The following is a 16,703-nucleotide window of genomic DNA, read 5'->3' as shown; positions in this document are numbered from 1 at the left end:
AAGACGCGTCTCCGGTCCTCGGCGGAGCTGAGGGACACTCTGTAAATGCCGTGCCTGCCTGTTCAGGTAGTTGTTCGGTATCTGATGGTTTGCTCGTTGTGGATGACAGTGCGTCCCCAAGCACGTTTTGTAACGAGGGTAAATGAGCACCATCGGCGTTCACGTGTTTGTCCTGCCAGCCCAGCCTCTGGGGGCATTTTGTGCATCCCTGCCATTCTGTCCGGTTAAGCTCCGGTTCTGGAGCGTCACCGTCCCACCATCCGCAAACCTGTCACGTTCTTGTTTAGGGGTACTTGAGGCTGCTGTTTCTGCTGTCGCTTGCTTCCTATAGTAACAAGAAATTCGAGAACAATGCTGAATAATAAAGGGGGTCGTCAGGATTCTTGTGCGATTTTAACAGCAGTGCCTTTCTGTGAGATTACGGTTTGGAACGTTTCTTTTATTTTCTTACTTGGTCATTGGTCTGTTTTCTACTGGAGCCAATGGAATTGTTTCTTTGCTTTAAAAAAAATCTGCAATATTTCTCTTGAGATTTTCAAGGGGACTGCATACACATCAGAAATGAGAAAGAGGGCTTTCCGTCAGGTGCAGAGGGGGAAGGCGAACTGAGAACACACCCACATGGGATGCTGATCTTGTGGGTTTTCTTCATTAAATGTTCTCTGCGTGTCCTTTATGATGGTGATTTCCTCTGTGTCTCCTGACTTCCTATTTGCTTATCTTCACTGTTCTAATTTAGGGGAAATCTTTTCATCGTGCTCGTAACTGCTCGGGAGGACTACCTCAGTCATCTGTTTGCCTAGCAGGTGTATTTGTAGCTTTTAAGGCTGTGTGTTTCTGCTACGTGACACTTCCTAAGGTTTTGCAGGGTTTTTTTTTTAACACATTAAATTACTTTTGAGAGAGAGAGAGACACACACACAGAATCTGAAGCAGGCTCCACGTTCCGAGCTGTCAGCATAGAACCCGAGACGGGGCTCGAACTCACAAACGTGAGATCATGACTTGAGCCAAAGTGGTTTGCTTAACCCACTGAGCCCCCCAGGCGCCCCTGCACTTCCTAGAGTTTAATGACCTTCCTACAATTATGACCCTAAATAGTCTCCAGCTGTACTTGTTAGGTTTGTCTCAATCTCACTATTTCTAGGAAATTCATTTTGGTTTGAAAGGGTGCTTTTTTTCTTCTCAACCGTTTGAGAGATTTCATTGAAAGGTTTTTCTTCTTTTTGACACATGTGGACACAGTAGAGATCATTTTCTGTGAAATCTCTCCCGCGCAGATTTTGAGTTTTCCTTCTGTGGCCTCAAGCTCTTAATAACAAGGCCGTTCTCCAAAGCTGATGCTGTTTGTTCTGTCGTGTGTTAATTCAGAGATATTGACCCCATTGTTAAACTTGTCTGCAACCTTATTTCTCTCCCGTGTCAGATTTCCCTTGTGTGTCTAATAGTTTTTGCTTTGTGTTTTGCTGCCGGCATTCTGCAAAACTTTTCATCCACCCTGTTATCAATGTGAGATAATCTTCCCACTGAGTGCTGCTCTCCTGGGATCCGGCTTTGCTCCGAATACTGCCATGCTACGGCTTTCGTTGGCACATTCACCCGGCGTTTCCCGGCCCTTCTAAGCACTCAGATTTGTTTCGTTTTCTTTAACAACACGAGAAACAGACTTGGCCGTGGAATAAGCTGGCTCAGATTCTCTCATTAACTGCGATACTGAAATGTCCTTTTATCGTGTTTTCTATTTTTAGTATTTGTAACTTCCTTTTTTAAAAAATTTTCTATAGTGACTTAGAGAAATATTTCCTTTAAAGAGGCACCCGTGTCTGACTCTTGATTTCGGCTCAGGTCACCATCTCACGGTTAACAAGTTCAAGTCTCGCATCAGGCTCCGCGCTGACAGTTCTGAGCCTGCTTGGGATTCTGTCTCTCTCCCTCACTCTCTGCCCCTCCCCCTGCTTGTGTGTGCACGTGCATTCTCTCTCTCTCTCTCTCTCTCTCTCTCTCTCTCTCTCAAATAAACTTTAAAAAAGGCAACATTAGGAATGGTTTTTATATTTTCAGGAGTACATTTAAACTCTCTCAATTCAAAATGATGAACTGAACACGTGCCTTTCCTCCCCCTCCCGGTCCTGAGCCATTACAATCGCTGTGAAGGAATCTAAGGGCCCACGGCTGGGAGGGATAAAGCAGGGCAGGGGGCCGTGGCGCTGGAGAGCCCACGGTGTGCCCTGCTGAGATGGCAGGTCCTCTTGCCACGGCTGACAGAGGGGGAGGTGAGGTGTGCCCCTGGAAGTGAGGCCGTGCACCTGTGCATCTGGGCTCTGGACTCAGAGCCGACAACAGTGCCCTCTCCATTCTTGCTCCCCACAAACAGCACATAAGCCCCAGGAGCTCTGCACCCATTTCTGGGGAAAATGCAGTGGGAGCAGGGTCGGGGAAGGAGCTAAGTAAAAACTAGCTCTCTGGGTACAGCCAGAGTAAGCAGATGTTGGCATCCCAGAAAAAAATAAATCCACATTGTAGTTCTTAGGGACCCACCAGTGTAGTAGCCGGCCACCTTCTGCCTCGTGTGGCAGGAGAGCCCCAGGAGGCGTGGTCCCCGCAGTCACAGGCTCCCACTCAGCTCTTCTGGAACTTTTTCAGAAATGTGCACTGATGGTCAGGGATCGCCAGATACTTAGAAAAGGTTACATCGTGGAAGAAAAGCAAATGCCTCTGAAGAAAACATCATTCCAGAAGCAAAAGGGAAATGTTCTAGAAACAAATTGTAACATCAGGGGAGACTGGGCCTCGGCAGGTGAGTGGCCAGAGGACGCGGTGCCCTGGAATGTGACCCAGCAATGTTCAGGAATGGACTGCTAGTGTGAGTGACAAATCGCGTGTCCGATAAGAGTTCTGCATCCAAATACACAAAGAACTCTCAAATTTCAACAATAAAAACTTCAGAACAATCTTTACCACAGGCAAAAGATTTGAACAGACTCTTCATCAAAGGATACATACAGACGGCAGGCCAGTAGGTAGGTACAAAGACGCTTACCACCTCTAGTCATTAGGGAAACGCCAATCACACCACGCTCCCCGTCCCTTAGAATAACTGAAATCGAAGAAAACGACCAACGAAGGCTTGGTGAGGAAGCAGAGACTCTGAAACTGACACACACTCGCTGGTGGGAATGTGAGATGGTGAAAACACTCTGGCAGTTCCTTTAAAAGTTAGACATACACTTGCTATATGACCCAAATATTTCACTCCTAGGTAATTGCCCAAGAGAAATGAAAGCGTATAATGTATACAGAGACATTTACGTGAATGATCATAGCGGCTTTATTTGCAACAGCCCCAAACTGGAAACAGCCCAATTGTCCGTAGGCAGATGAATGACTGTCTTGTGGTATATCCATACGATGGAATACTACTGCGCAGGAAGAGAGGAAGAAACTATGAACAGTAGCAGGAAAATAACATCTCAGCGTCACCATGCTGACGGAAAAGGGCGAGACAAAAAAGAACACACGCTGTATTGGGTACGGGAAGCGTTTGCCTGCGGGTGGGGGCTCGGGTGGGGGCTTTACAAAAGGACCAGAGGACACATTCGGGGTTGATGCTCCTTATCTTGCTTGTGCGATGGTTTCACATCTGTATGCATCACGTTATACGCTTTATAAATACATGCGGTTCATTGAATGTCCATTACACCTCAATGAAGCTGTTTTTAAAAATCTAAGTTTATTATACCCACATTAACAACAGGCCGCCATGAAAGCAAAATTATCCGAGGACAGTGACTCTCGGAAATGAGAGAACAAAAATGTGGTAGAAGAGATAGAAGGGAAATCAAGTCTATCCTAGAAAATAATCACAAAAGTCCAAGAAGCAAGAAACACGAGATGGTGTGGGAGCCCGACATGAGACCGGTGGGTGTCACAGAACAGCACCCTTCCCAGCATTTCTTTGGCCTGGTGATTTCGGACACGTCTCTCCACAAAAGCTCATCAGAGGTTTGCTTCGAGGTGACCCTCAAGACAGGGTGGGCTCACCAGAACCGAAGACCTTCAGTTGAAGGTCTGAAGTTGACCTTCAGGTGAAGGAAGGAAGGAAGCAAGAGGGAGAACAGTTCACTGGAGAATAATATAGGGTTTGCCATCGTGAGGAAACCCAAAGCAACACTACCAACACCACATGCAGAGAGCGAGTGTCGTAAAAGTATGAAAATATGGATTGGAGACTCATTAAGCCCATGACTGTGGTTGTCCTTGAAGATGAGGGGACTGAAGAGGGAATCTAGGTGATTGTCACGTTCTGTGATGGGCATTTCTTCTTGTTTGAGAAAACTGAAGCAAATAGATCAGATCTGGTTTTTTGGATGTTACTATTTATACTGGGTGGTTATGTTATACCTTGTAGTTTTATGTATTGTTTATTTCTTAACCAAAATAAAAAGAATATAGAGAAGGCCGTGGAGCCTAGACTGTGAGGAAAGTATGTAAATTGGAAGGGAGAAAATGTGTCGTGAATCAGGGTGGGGCCCTGGAGTGCCCCACGCAGGCACCTGTGGCTGCCACTGTGTCCTTAGGACCGAGAGTCTTACCATGTTCTTTCCTGTCATCAGTTGTTATTCTGGGGCTGGGGGTCACATAGGGAGTTCAGTCCAATGACAGTTCCTGCAGACTGGGTGGGGCAGTTTAACAGGATCAACACTATATCCCCCGAGCCCTGGTACCCAGGGGAGTAGCACAGGGGCAGGTCACCCGATACGTGGCCCACTGTGGTCAGGCTCGCATCAGATGACAGAGGTCAAAGGCAGAACGTAGTTTTGTCCTCAGGAGACCTGCGGTCTAGTGTGGAGACAGACGTACCATGAGAATACAATGGGATGTTTGCGTTATGGAAAATTATGAGGGCAGAGGGACCTCCAGTCTGCTCAGAGAGTGTGGCTCCAGTATGACTCGAGGAGAAACAGTCTGGGTGGAAGTCATACCTGTAGGGGCCGAAAGTGTGGGAGAGCCCCTGCTCTTCCAAGGAGGCTTTCCCGGGGCTGCATTTAGGCTGATGTTGGTGAAAATAAAGTGAGAAGGGGGTAGGGGATGGGCGCCAGGGTGAAACGGACAGGGGAGCAGCAGATCGAGAAGGTGCCCACGTGGCAGCTGAAGGACGATGGAAAGACCCTGTCGCTCGGCACCCTCTGGCGATGCCTGCACGGGAGGACGTGAGCCCCACGCGTGGACGTGCTTCTTCTGGTAGCGTGGCGGGGGCGCAGTGCAGGTGGCCGGGCCGTGGCTGGGAGACGGGCAGGGAGTCTCCATAAGAGAAAATGAGGATCGGAACTAGAGAGTGTGGGAGGGGGTGAATATGAACCCCATTTGGGAGCTGGCAGTTGAAGGCTGTATTTTTAAATGAGCGTAACATTCGAACAGACGTTTCACTAAAGAAGATACACCTGCGACTGAGAAGTTCTGGAAACGATGTTTAACCTCTTTACTCACTAGGAAAACAAGTTAAAACCGTTACCATGTACCACACAGGTGGCAGAAGGGCTGAAATGAAGGGGCCAAGTGCTGGCGGGGGGCCCCAGCCGCCCAAACCGTCACCTTGCATCACGGGGGGACGTGAGAGAGTGAGGCCACTCGAGGGAACTTCCAAATTCCGATTTCCTTCCCTTCTTTCCTCTTCTCTTTCCCTTCCTTTCATTTTTTCATTCTCTCTCCCTCTCACCTTTTTTTTTTAATTTTCAGAATTTTAATGCTAATCAAAAGCCCAGTAATTCATGGCCTTACTTTTTACCACTATTTGGTCACAAACGGCAAACGCTATTGGTCTACAACATTATCATCTATCCATACACAAGAGCAGAACATTTTCTTAATGTTTTAACTCTGAGTTTCAAAGTTTAGCTGGATTTCTGTTGAAACTTAGGTTTTAGTCATAAACAATAATTGGATTAAAAAACATTTTTTTTGCATGTTCTTTGAAGGACATTCACGGTGTGAATTGAATTTAATAAAAGCACCACTACCAATTTTAGAAATTACGTTTCTGACATTCATCATCCCTGGACTTAAAATTACTGAAAGTTTTCTCCTTCAGTGTCAAAGATCTGCATGCAGTATTTATCCCGTGGCATACTGAATTAGAAGCCTGTTATTAGAGGATTTGGAAACGGTTTGTCACATGCTGAGTGTAGACTGTAATACGGTCAGATATTCCAGTTCCAGTCGAGAGGCAAAACATCATTGAGACTTAGAGTTCTGTATTTAACAAGAAAGTAAAATTTCAGTTCGGATAAATAAAACTAATTTCACTTTCAAAGGCCTGACACTGTAAAGAATGCAATGTGCACACAAGAATCATTACCACACCCTTGCCCCACTTCACTCTTTCGAGAAACTTGCAGCTGGTCAAGCAGGGAAGACGTTTGATGAGTCATAACCCGAGAGTTCACAGGCTCTTACAGTAGCTGGCTTTACATAGAGCTCTCAGATGGTAAAAGTTGAAATCTATAAAAATTTATTCTAAATATGCCAGTTACCAAAATATGAACGTTTTCCCAGTAACACTCAAAAGTCATAACTTAATTTATACTACTGTACTATGGATATAGCATCGATATACTATGTATATACCATAAGACACTGGTATACTATGAATATAGCATATATATGCTATGCATATACTATAAGAAACTATACTATGGATATAGCATGTATATGCTGTGTATATACTATAAGTCATACTACTATACTCTGTGTGTATACTATAGTTATATATGCTATACTAAGTTACAATACTTCATTAAATATTTTTACATTTACATCACATAGTTTAAAAACTACAGGTTTGCTCAAAGTGAACCTTCACTGGTTGGACCAGAAAAAAAGGGAAATATTATTAACAAAAAATATCAATTTTAATTAACAAAAATTTAAGCCTTTTTTTAAATTGAAAAAAAAACAACTAGTCCAGAAGTGGCCTCATCCCATAAAGATGGACCTTTGCCCAATCACAGTGAAAGAGACCTGAATAATTTCCTATCTTAGTTTCCACTCTGTGCCTTAGAATCCCTCGCTCCGCCACCCTCTGACACACAGCACAGCATCTGCAGAAGATGTGACGGTAACGAGAGTGTATGGACCGTCAGACACACATTCAGCAGAACCAATAGGTCGATTGTCAACATGCTAAATTGTGCAGATGTTGAATGGTTGGTTCTACGCTAATTACTTACCTCGAACGTTGGCATTTTCCCAAGTTATTGCCTGAAGAACGTGCTAGCGGCCATCCTAAGCAGTAAACCACCCAGAGTGTTCCCTTCACACGAGCTGGTCAGGGCCCCGGAGGCCGGCCGCCAAGGATCCGAGGCGAGCACTGCACGGCCTCCTCCGCGGTTACACCCACTGTCCGCCACCGACCACGAGAAGACCCGGTAGGGAACCTGGAATGATGGTCCGGGCTCAAAATTGTTAAACGAAGAGAACGACTTCCACTTTGCCTCTCAGCTGGACGAGAGGGCCAAGGTCGAATAGCTCCACGCTTCAGGGAGAGCGGGGACATGGCAACAAAGCCTGAGACTCTGGGTCCCGAAGCGTCCCACGGGGAGCTGGTGGCTTTCAGGAGGACAGTCTGCAACACTGTGCCGCTCTCTGCCTCTGGCTAAAGGCCATTCACGTCTCCTGCCACACACAACTGCCTGTGTATTTTCAGACCTATGACAGTCGTGGATGCCTATGGGGGTGGCTGTGGAAGTGTCCCGTCAGGGGGCCCTGTGGGGCAGAAGCAACTTCTAGAAGCTAAAGCCTCTCCCTAGGCCAGTTTGAGCCCCTCCATCTGCCTCTCCTGTTACTTGACCTCCTTCTCAAAGCCCTCCCTCAGCCCCAACTGGCTTTGCCAAGGATGACATTTGCAGTTTCCTTGGGCTATAATGAAGTCCAAGATCACCAAAGAAATCATGACTTTAGAAGCTGTACTAAGTACGATTCAGTGGTTCCTGGCCCTGCGGCCTTCCACTCCCCCCGGGGAGGACCCACTGCCTCATCAGTTCCCGTGTGGGAACACAGGTCCGCCACCCCACCGTGGGCCCCGCGCCCTGTCCCCCAGGGCCGGCTGGGCAGGAGGCTGCTCCGTAGGAAGACGGCCCTGCTGCTGGGGCTGCAGCCTCTCCTCAGGGACCTGTGTCCCAGCCTTACTTGTCAGGGTGGTGGCCCCCAGGCCTCCCTCTGGGAAGTGGGTGCATCCAAGAGCCCCGCCCATCGCTCTGCTCCCTTTGGAGACACCCCCCTGAGTCTGGAGGCCCCTCTGAGCTCCTGTGTCCCCACACCTGCCTTCCTCTGCCAAAATTACTCTGCTGTGGCAGCACTTGGGGCTGGGGCGGAGGCAAAAGCACTTTCCCACCCGTTCTGACCCTCTTCCTGCTTCCGGCCGAGGTCTGGAGAGCCCCTCCTTCTACCCTTCGGTGTCCCCGGGGTTGGAGGAGGCAGGTTCCCCTGCTTGTCCTCTGCAACCCAGCTTCTCCGTGACGTCAGCCTTGTAGTTGGGATGTTGCACGGGCTGCAGGGCGGGGGGAGGGACTGGCCTGGCAGGAAGGGGTGGAAGTTGGAGGACATCCCAAGGTCGTCACCATCTACCAGTCACCAGTAGCATCTGCCTCCAGTGCCCTGAGGGCTCCGTTGCGAAGCTTCTCCCCACTGGGCTTTGCAGCATCTGGCGGGGACCGCCCTCCCACCTTTTACCTGCTTTTCACCCAAACCACGTGTCCTCGCTCCTCGCTCCTCGCTCCTCGCTCAGCAAGGCCGCTGGGCAAGGTCACCTGCTCTCTGGGGACGTGCCGTGGGCTGCCTTCTAGGGAGGACTTCACCCACTGGCCATGTTGGTTGAAGTTGAACTGCAACGAGGCAGGGGACTCATTGGACCCGTGTCCTCCTCACGGGACGCTTCTCCAGGGCCAGGACTGCACTCAGCACTATTTACTGAACACAGACTACGTGCCAAGCGCCGTCAGAGATGCTCCGACGGATGGGCAGCTGAAGCAGTCCCCGCCCAGGTGCTATGAAACGCAAGAAACTAGTAAGTAGCTAAAATAATGACCGGTAGGAAAAAGTGACAGAATAAACACGAGGCCAAGTGAGGGGCTTACGGTCCATCCCAGGCCATTGTGGTGGCCAAACCCTGATCAGTGCACTCCAGCCCTCTCCCACTGTCGCCCTCCTGGGGACACACTTCCCTGTGTCCTGCTTGTAGCAAGCACAGGCTTCATCCCGGTGCATTCTTCCTCAAACCCTTCTAGGTCCTTCCATACTGACTGGATCCAGGGGCATCTACTGCTCTGGGTTCTGGGACGCTGTCCCATGATTCCATCTCGAGAATCGCTGATCCTGGTGGGTAGGACCCTACGTTACAGGAAGGGAAGTGCAGGAGGGGCCGCACGTCAGGGGCCAGCTCCTGAGGGGAAGCCTCGCCCTCCCCTAGCCAGCCTGGAGGGGAGCAGGAGGGGGTCCTGTGGACCAAGCCCACCCCCGAGGCACACTTGCACCCTGCGCTCTGAGATTTGCAGTCGCTGCTGGGAGTCAGGGAAAGCACTTTAGCTCTAAAAAACTCATTTGAGTCAAGGTGCCTGGGTGGTTAAGCGTCTGACTTCCGGCTCAGGTCATGATGTCACAGTTTGTGGGTTCGATCCCCACATTGGGCTCTGTGCCGTCAGCTTGGAGCCTGGAGCCTACTTTGGATTCTTTGTCTCTCTCTGCCCCTCCCCACTTGTACTCCGTGTCTGTCTTTCTCTGTCTCTCTCAAAAATAAATAAACATAAAAAAAACCCACCTCCTTTGAATCAAGATTTTACAAAACTTAGATTCGAATCCCTTGTTCAGAAATCCATTGTTCAGAAACTGTTTAGAACAGTTGGGGGAAAAAAGACATCAGATACGATGCCACTAGATGGAGAATTCACAAGAGGGAAAGTCACATCTTGCTTCTTTTCTGGAGACGTGTGGTGGCTGCTTTGAGGACCCAGCTGTGCTGGCCGTCTGAGGCCTCACTCCTTGGAGACTTTCACCAAATTCGTCACAAGGGATGGTGCCAGGCCAGCCCACCCCGGCCACGAGTCGCTGCCCCCGCTGTGCCAGGCAGGCAGCACGAGGCCGCACACTGAATGCACCACCCGGTGTCCAGGTGTCTCGGGCCACCTGGTGCACTGTGGGTCCCAGCTTCTAGCACTGGTAGGACCTCGCTCAGGCTCAGCTGCCTCTCTCCCGGCCCTGATGCCAGGCCTCTTCCTCCCCCGGATCCCTGCCTCTTCCTTCCATCATGTCCCAACCTGCCCCGTGAGTGTGAGTTTTAGGGGCATGGATAACCTGTTCACTAGAGGACACGTGTCCCCGGGCCACAGGCTACCTCCACCTTAGTGTAGACCAGTTAGGACACGCAGAGCAGTTGAAAACACCGGGCTGAACCCTGGCTCCACAGTCTCCTACCCATGTGACCTGGAACAAATCATCCAAATCCTGTGCCTCCGTTTCCTCGTTTGCAAAAAAGGGTAATAGCATTGGCCACCTGGCACAGGCGTGAGCATTATGTAAAATAACACTTGGAAAGGGGCGCCTGGGGGGCTCAGTCGGTTGAGTGTCTGACTTCAGGTCAGGTCATGATCTCGCAGTTCATGAGTTCGAGCCCCGCGTCGGGCTCTGTGCTGACAGCTCGGAGCCTGGAGCCTGCTTCGGATTCTGTCTCCCTCTCTCTCTCTGCCCCTCCCCTGCTCACACACTCTCTCTCTCTCTCAAAAATAAATAAACATTAAAAACTTAAAAAAAATAACATTTGGAAAGCTCTCAGACACTGTTGGGCACATGGACGTATTTAATAAATACTAAAAAAATAACGTCTGCATTGTTGGAGAATACCAATATGGAGCCTCCGACTCTGCACCCATATGCTGTTGAAATCACCCATTCGGGAGAAGGATCCTGTCCGCCTCTTGGTCTCAGCTAGATTCCTTCTTAGGACAGTGAGCACCTTCACCTCCTTGTCTCGTGCTCTGAAAATGACATTTCTCCCTGCAGAAGTACAGTATTTAATAGCTCTGTAAGATGTGTGGTTGTAGGATGCACCTACAGTCCCGCGGTCCCTCCCTCCTGCTAGGCTCATGTGACCAGGCTAGGCTAGGCTCACAGACGACTAGGATCATATGTATAGAACTTAGTATATGGAATTGGCTTACGCAATTACGAAGGCCGAGAAGTCATTCGCAGCCGACCAGCCATTCGCAGACAGGGACACAGGAAAGTCAGCGGTGGGTGTGGTTCCAAGTAGTTTGAATCCAAAGGCCTAAGAACCAGGAATGCCAACAGCATGAGGGCCAATGTCCCAGCTCGAAAAAGGCAGAGAGAAAGACATTCTCACTCTGTCTTTTGTTCTGCACAGGCCTCCACGGGACTGGATGAGGCCCCCCCGCACTGGGGAGGACCGCCTGCTTTGCTCAGTCTATCAAAGCAAATACTGTCTCATCCAGACACACCTTCACAGACATGCCCAGAATCAAGCTGAACCAAATATCTGGGTACCCCTGTCCTCCTTGTCAAGATAACAGGGAACTAACTGTTATGTCTCCTCATGCAGCGGTGCTAGGAGGATTGTAATTACACATATGTGATTATGATACACAAGACTGTAACACCCGTCTTGTGAGGAGATGCCCCCCCCCCCCAGCTGGCTTCTTCAAAGTCACTTTGGAAGCTGCCCCCCAGAGAAGGCCACACGGCCAGCAGACACCCAGCGGGAAACAGAAGCCCTCAGTCCCACAGCCACCGGCCTGGAAGTAGATCCTTTCCCAGACGAGTCTCTGATGAGACCCCAGCCCCACTGACACCTTGTCTACAGCCTGGAGAGGCCCTGGGCAGAGGACCCGGCTAAGCTGTGCCTAGACTCCCGAGCCTCAGATACTCTGAGGTCATGAATGTGTGTGGTTTGACCCCTCTACGTTTGTGGTGCCATCATTATGCCACAATAGACAACTAATACAATTACAACGCCCACGAACATAAGGGTTTGCTTTTTTTGAAAACCACAATTGTCCAGGGACGGGAAACTCAAAATGGCTGAGACGAATATCCATGTGTCAAGATATCAGTTTTCCCTTGCAAAGAACAGACCTTGATGGCCTTTGGTCTGTCTGTCTGTCCCAACCCCGCTGGCAGTAGAACGTTCTGGTCATACTGTTCTGGCTGCTTTGGGTCATTTCAACACCCAGTTCGTAGAAAGAGAAAAAACGGAACTGCTAGGTAAGCAAACCAGTTTTCCTGGACTTTCAGGACCTCACCGTGGAGGAATGGGGTCTAAGTAACACTACCAATCGACTGAGAACCAGTTTGGAAACTGTTGGAAGGAGACGGCTTTCCCGGGCTTTATTTTTTAAATGACATTCTCCCCTTTCCCTGAAGACAACGGGGCCGGAAAGTCACATTTCTGTCACTGCTGACTAACGGAATCCAACGATAATATTTCAGAATGCTCACCTGTCATTTATAAAAAAAACCCCACATCTCTATCAAAGATGATACAAATGAACTATTACGTTGTCATTTCTTCAATGCCTGGTTCCACTAAGGCAATCAGTTTTTACTTAAAATGAATAGCTATCCGATAGGCAATATAAAAATCCCTCTGCATTTAGTGGTCTGTCTAGATATCTACTGGCAGATGGACAGTTATCTGTGGGGCGGAACATGAGGAGTTAGACACCTGCATTCTGAAAGAATGATGATCTCTTTCTCCCACTAAGCAGGAAACAAGACCTGGGCTGGAGCATAGATGGTTGAGGGAGGGTCTCAGAGGGACTGGGTGTCTTCACCTTTCGTGCAGCTAGTCCTGTGATGAGTGTTGTTTCTGCCTTGACTGGGAAGGGAACATGGAATTTATGTCCCCAGAAGGCAGATGCTGGCCTCCTGGTAGGACAGCCTTGTCCACAGTGTCCCTTTGCCAGGGGACCTCTCCAACTTTACACTTCCTTTAAGAAGATGCTGGAAACCAGGTGGCTTTATGGATTACACTGGAAAGATGGGTTCTTCGGCATCTACAGAAGAGCTGGTTAAGAAAGAATGACCAAGGGCCGCCTGGGTGGCTCAGTTGGTTAAGCGTCCGACTTCGGCTCAGGTCATGATCTCGCGGTTTGTGGGTTTGAGCCCCACATCAGGCTCTGTGCTGACAGCCCAGAGCCTGGAGCCTGCTTTGGACTCTGTGTCTCCCCCTCTCTCTCTCTCTGCCCCTCCTCCAATCACACTCCATCTCTTTCTCTCTCTCTCTGTCTCTCAAAAATAAATAACATTTAAAAAAAAGAAGAAGAAGAAGAAAGAATGACCGGGATTGTTAAAACTCTGTGTGCTGGAGAGAATATGTGGGAAGGCTTTGTGTGATGCTCAGAGCTGACTGAAAACCACACTCAGTGAAGGGGCCTTGGCCCAGACCACAAACCCCAGATGATGTTACAAGACACGTCACTTCCCATCTTGCTCAGAGCGACGCTCCTCGGAGCGCGGCCAGGACGGGAACGAGCAGTTGGAAGCTCGTGGTCAGGCTGCACAAGTGTGGGTGAGTTTAGGAAGAGTCTGGCCTGGATACCCGGGAACAATGAATTAAAGAGACATTTCAGAAAGCGAAACGTTCATCAATTCCCAATGCTTAGGGAGAAAAAGCATTGAAGCCTCTAAGACCAGTGCTGCGTGCCCGCTGACTGTTGCAGGGTCCCGTTAAGTGTCATGGCCCACAGCCACCCAGCTGTCATGCAGCCCCACCTCCAGAGGTGGACCCGAGAGCAGACAGTGTCCAACTGGAGATTGCAATAGCTCAAGGGTCATGGTCAAACTGGACACCGAAACTCCTGGCCATCATATTCTTTTTTTTTTTTTTTAATTTATTTATTTAGACTGAAACAGAGAACGAGAGTTGGGGAGGGGCAGGGAGAGAGGGAGAGAGAATCCCAACCACACAGAGCCCAACGTGGAGCTTGAACTCACGAACCGTGAGATCATGACCGAGCCGAAACCAAGAGTCTGACGCTTAAGCGACTGAGCCCCCCTGGTGTCCTGGGCCGTCACGTTCTTATGTGTAGATGTTTGCTATCCCTGCTGATGACTGTATATTAATACTGTCTGCCCACGGCGCTGAATACAGAGCCACCACTCTGTGCATCTCTCGCTGTCCTTGACTCGGTGGTCCTCGGTGTTACCGTCCTAACAATTAGTGGCTTAGGGAGAATTTGCTGGAGCAAGCACAGACACTGAACTTCTTCAGTTTGACAGCATTAAAAGCAAGCTGGTTCTGTCAGTGAGATGGTGATTTTCTTTCTCTCTTCAAATCCAGCTGGCCTGGCCTAACATACACATGTGAGAGGCAGGATTGTGGAAACACCTCGCATCTCTTAGTGTCTTACTCTTTGCAAAGCAGTCAGCAGTCTGGATTGGTTGCTTTCGCTCCATTGCAAAGCGGCAAAATCTGTTCTCAAAGGCTCCACGTGGCTGGGAAAACTTCATTCCCAGCTGGGACCCCCTAAGGAGGGGGTCTTATTTAGAGAGAGAGAGGCATATTTATTTTGAGAGAGAGAGAGAGAGAACGAGAGCAAGAGTATGAGTGGGGGAGGGGCAAAGAGAGAGGCAGAATCCCAAGCTGGCTCCACCCTCAGAGTAGAGCTTGACACTGGGCTCGATCTCAAGACCATGAGATCATGACCTGAGCTGATAATCAAGAGTCAGAAGCGTGACTGACTGAGCCACCCAGGGGCCCCTCTCCATCACTTTCGAAAGATGTGTTAAGAGAAGGTTTGGCCCAATTAGTCTAGAAACATATTTCTCTCATAATGATAAGCCAATTTATTCTGCTTACAAGAAGGAATATCTACATTAGGCCCATGAAGAAGAAGAAGAAGAAGAAAAAAACAATACCTGGGTAACAGGCATACGAACAAACACTCAATATAAAATTAAAACCACCCCAAGGTACCACTACATGCCTATTAGAATAGTCCACATCCAAGACCCTGACAACCCCAAATGCTGACGGGGTGTGGAGCACAAGGAACTCTCGTACATTACTGACAGGAATGGGGCACCCACTTCGGAAGACAGAACTGACCCCATTCTTACCAAATGACCCAGCGTGTCAACTCACCTGGTTGAGATGAGCTGAACATTTACATCCACCCCAAACCCTGCACATGAACGCTTCTAGCCGCTTTACTTACAACTGTCAAAGTTTAGATGCCTTCCAATAGGTGAGTGGATAAAGACACTGGTCCATCCAGACAATGTGATATTTACAGAGATCAAAAGAAATGAGCTATGAAGCCACAAACAGGCAAGGAAGAAACTTGACCCATTTGCCGTGTGAAAGAAGCCAATATGGAAAGAGTTTATGCTGTATGACCCCAACTACATGACATCCTGGACGAGGCGGAACCACGGAGACGATAAAAAGACCAGTGGTTGCCAGGGGTTGGGGGTGGGGAGAGGGATGATGCGACAGAGCCCAGAGGATTGTTAGGACAGTGAAACTACTCTGTATGATACACTCCATTATGCATTTGTCCAAACCCACAGGGTGGACAGCACCAAGGAGGCACGCTAACGGAGACCACAGGCTTCGGTTCCTAATGATGATTATCATAATGTTATTTCATTATAGTTAGGTTTATCGCTTAAATTTTAATCTACTTTAGTTATTAAGTTTAAATGCTATTTATGTTTTCCTCCATTTGAGGAAATCACTACACTATTAATATCTCCAGCTGTTACAAATGTGCCACGCTAACGGAAGATGTCACTAACGAGGGAATCTGTGTCCAGGGAGAGCACAGTAAGAACGGTAAACGGGAACCCCGCTTCCCACCCAATTTCTGAGGCTCGGATTTTCACGGGGCTCTGCTCCAGCGCCCTCCTGCTCAAGGCGGCCAGGAAAGTGGACACTTGACTCTGAGCCGCTTCACAGAGCCCTTGTGCCAGACGGATTTCTCACAGGCAGGTGTGTGAACTCCCAACAGGGGCTGCCCTCCCAGGAGTCGATCCCAGGACCCACTGGCACAGCTGGTCCCTTCTGCAAACCAGACCATCTGGAGGGACAGCTAAGGTGGGAGGGGCCTGCCCCACGTGGTTGTATCTCAGGTGGCACTCTGGGGCACGTTATAAAAAGATGCCCTTCTTGGGGCGCCGGGCTGGCTCAGTCGATTAAGCATCTGACTTCGGCTCAGGTCATGATCTCTGGGTCGGTGAGTTTCGAGTGCCGTGTTGGGCTCTGTGCTGACAGCTCAGAGCCTGGAACCTGCTTGGGATTCTGTGTCTCCCTCTCTCTCTGCCCTTCCCCGGCTCACACTCTCTCTCTCTCTCTCTCTCTCTCTCTCTCTCTCTCTCTCAAAAATAAATAAACATTAAAAAAATTAAAAAAAAAAAAGAAAGTTACAAAAAATAAAAAGGTGCCCTTCCTCAAGACCCTTCACATCTATCTGTCAGAAAATTGTTGCAATGTTCTGATTATTTCAGAAGCAGACACTTCCATCCTGCTGTATTTCTGTTTAGAGAAACATAAACCTGTGCTGTTCACACCTCTGAGGGCGTCCCCGAGATGTGGTACCCCAATTCAGCCACCACCCATCAGCTCCTGGCACATCCCCAGCTCGTGATGGACTCCCTGGACGACAGACCAGGACCCAGAGAAGCTCCACACTCACACA

At 49.1% G+C, this 16,703-nt stretch overlaps 1 long non-coding RNA gene across 1 annotated transcript; it reads right to left on the bottom strand.

The window, feature by feature from the left end:
* Nucleotides 1–5,900: 5,900 nt before the first annotated feature.
* Nucleotides 5,901–11,304, bottom strand: LOC122202145. The gene is made up of 3 exons (XR_006194487.1): nt 11,208–11,304; nt 7,227–7,433; nt 5,901–6,249 (listed from the first exon to the last, which is right to left on the bottom strand). It is a non-coding gene; the product is annotated as an uncharacterized LOC122202145 (long non-coding RNA).
* Nucleotides 11,305–16,703: the final 5,399 nt, after the last annotated feature.

The sequence above is a fragment of the Panthera leo genome, chromosome A1 (genome assembly GCF_018350215.1).
Source record: "Panthera leo isolate Ple1 chromosome A1, P.leo_Ple1_pat1.1, whole genome shotgun sequence".
NCBI classification, from domain to species: Eukaryota; Metazoa; Chordata; class Mammalia; order Carnivora; family Felidae; genus Panthera; species Panthera leo.
Note: the sequence above shows the minus strand (reverse complement) of the source record. Positions and strands in the feature narration are given on the sequence as shown.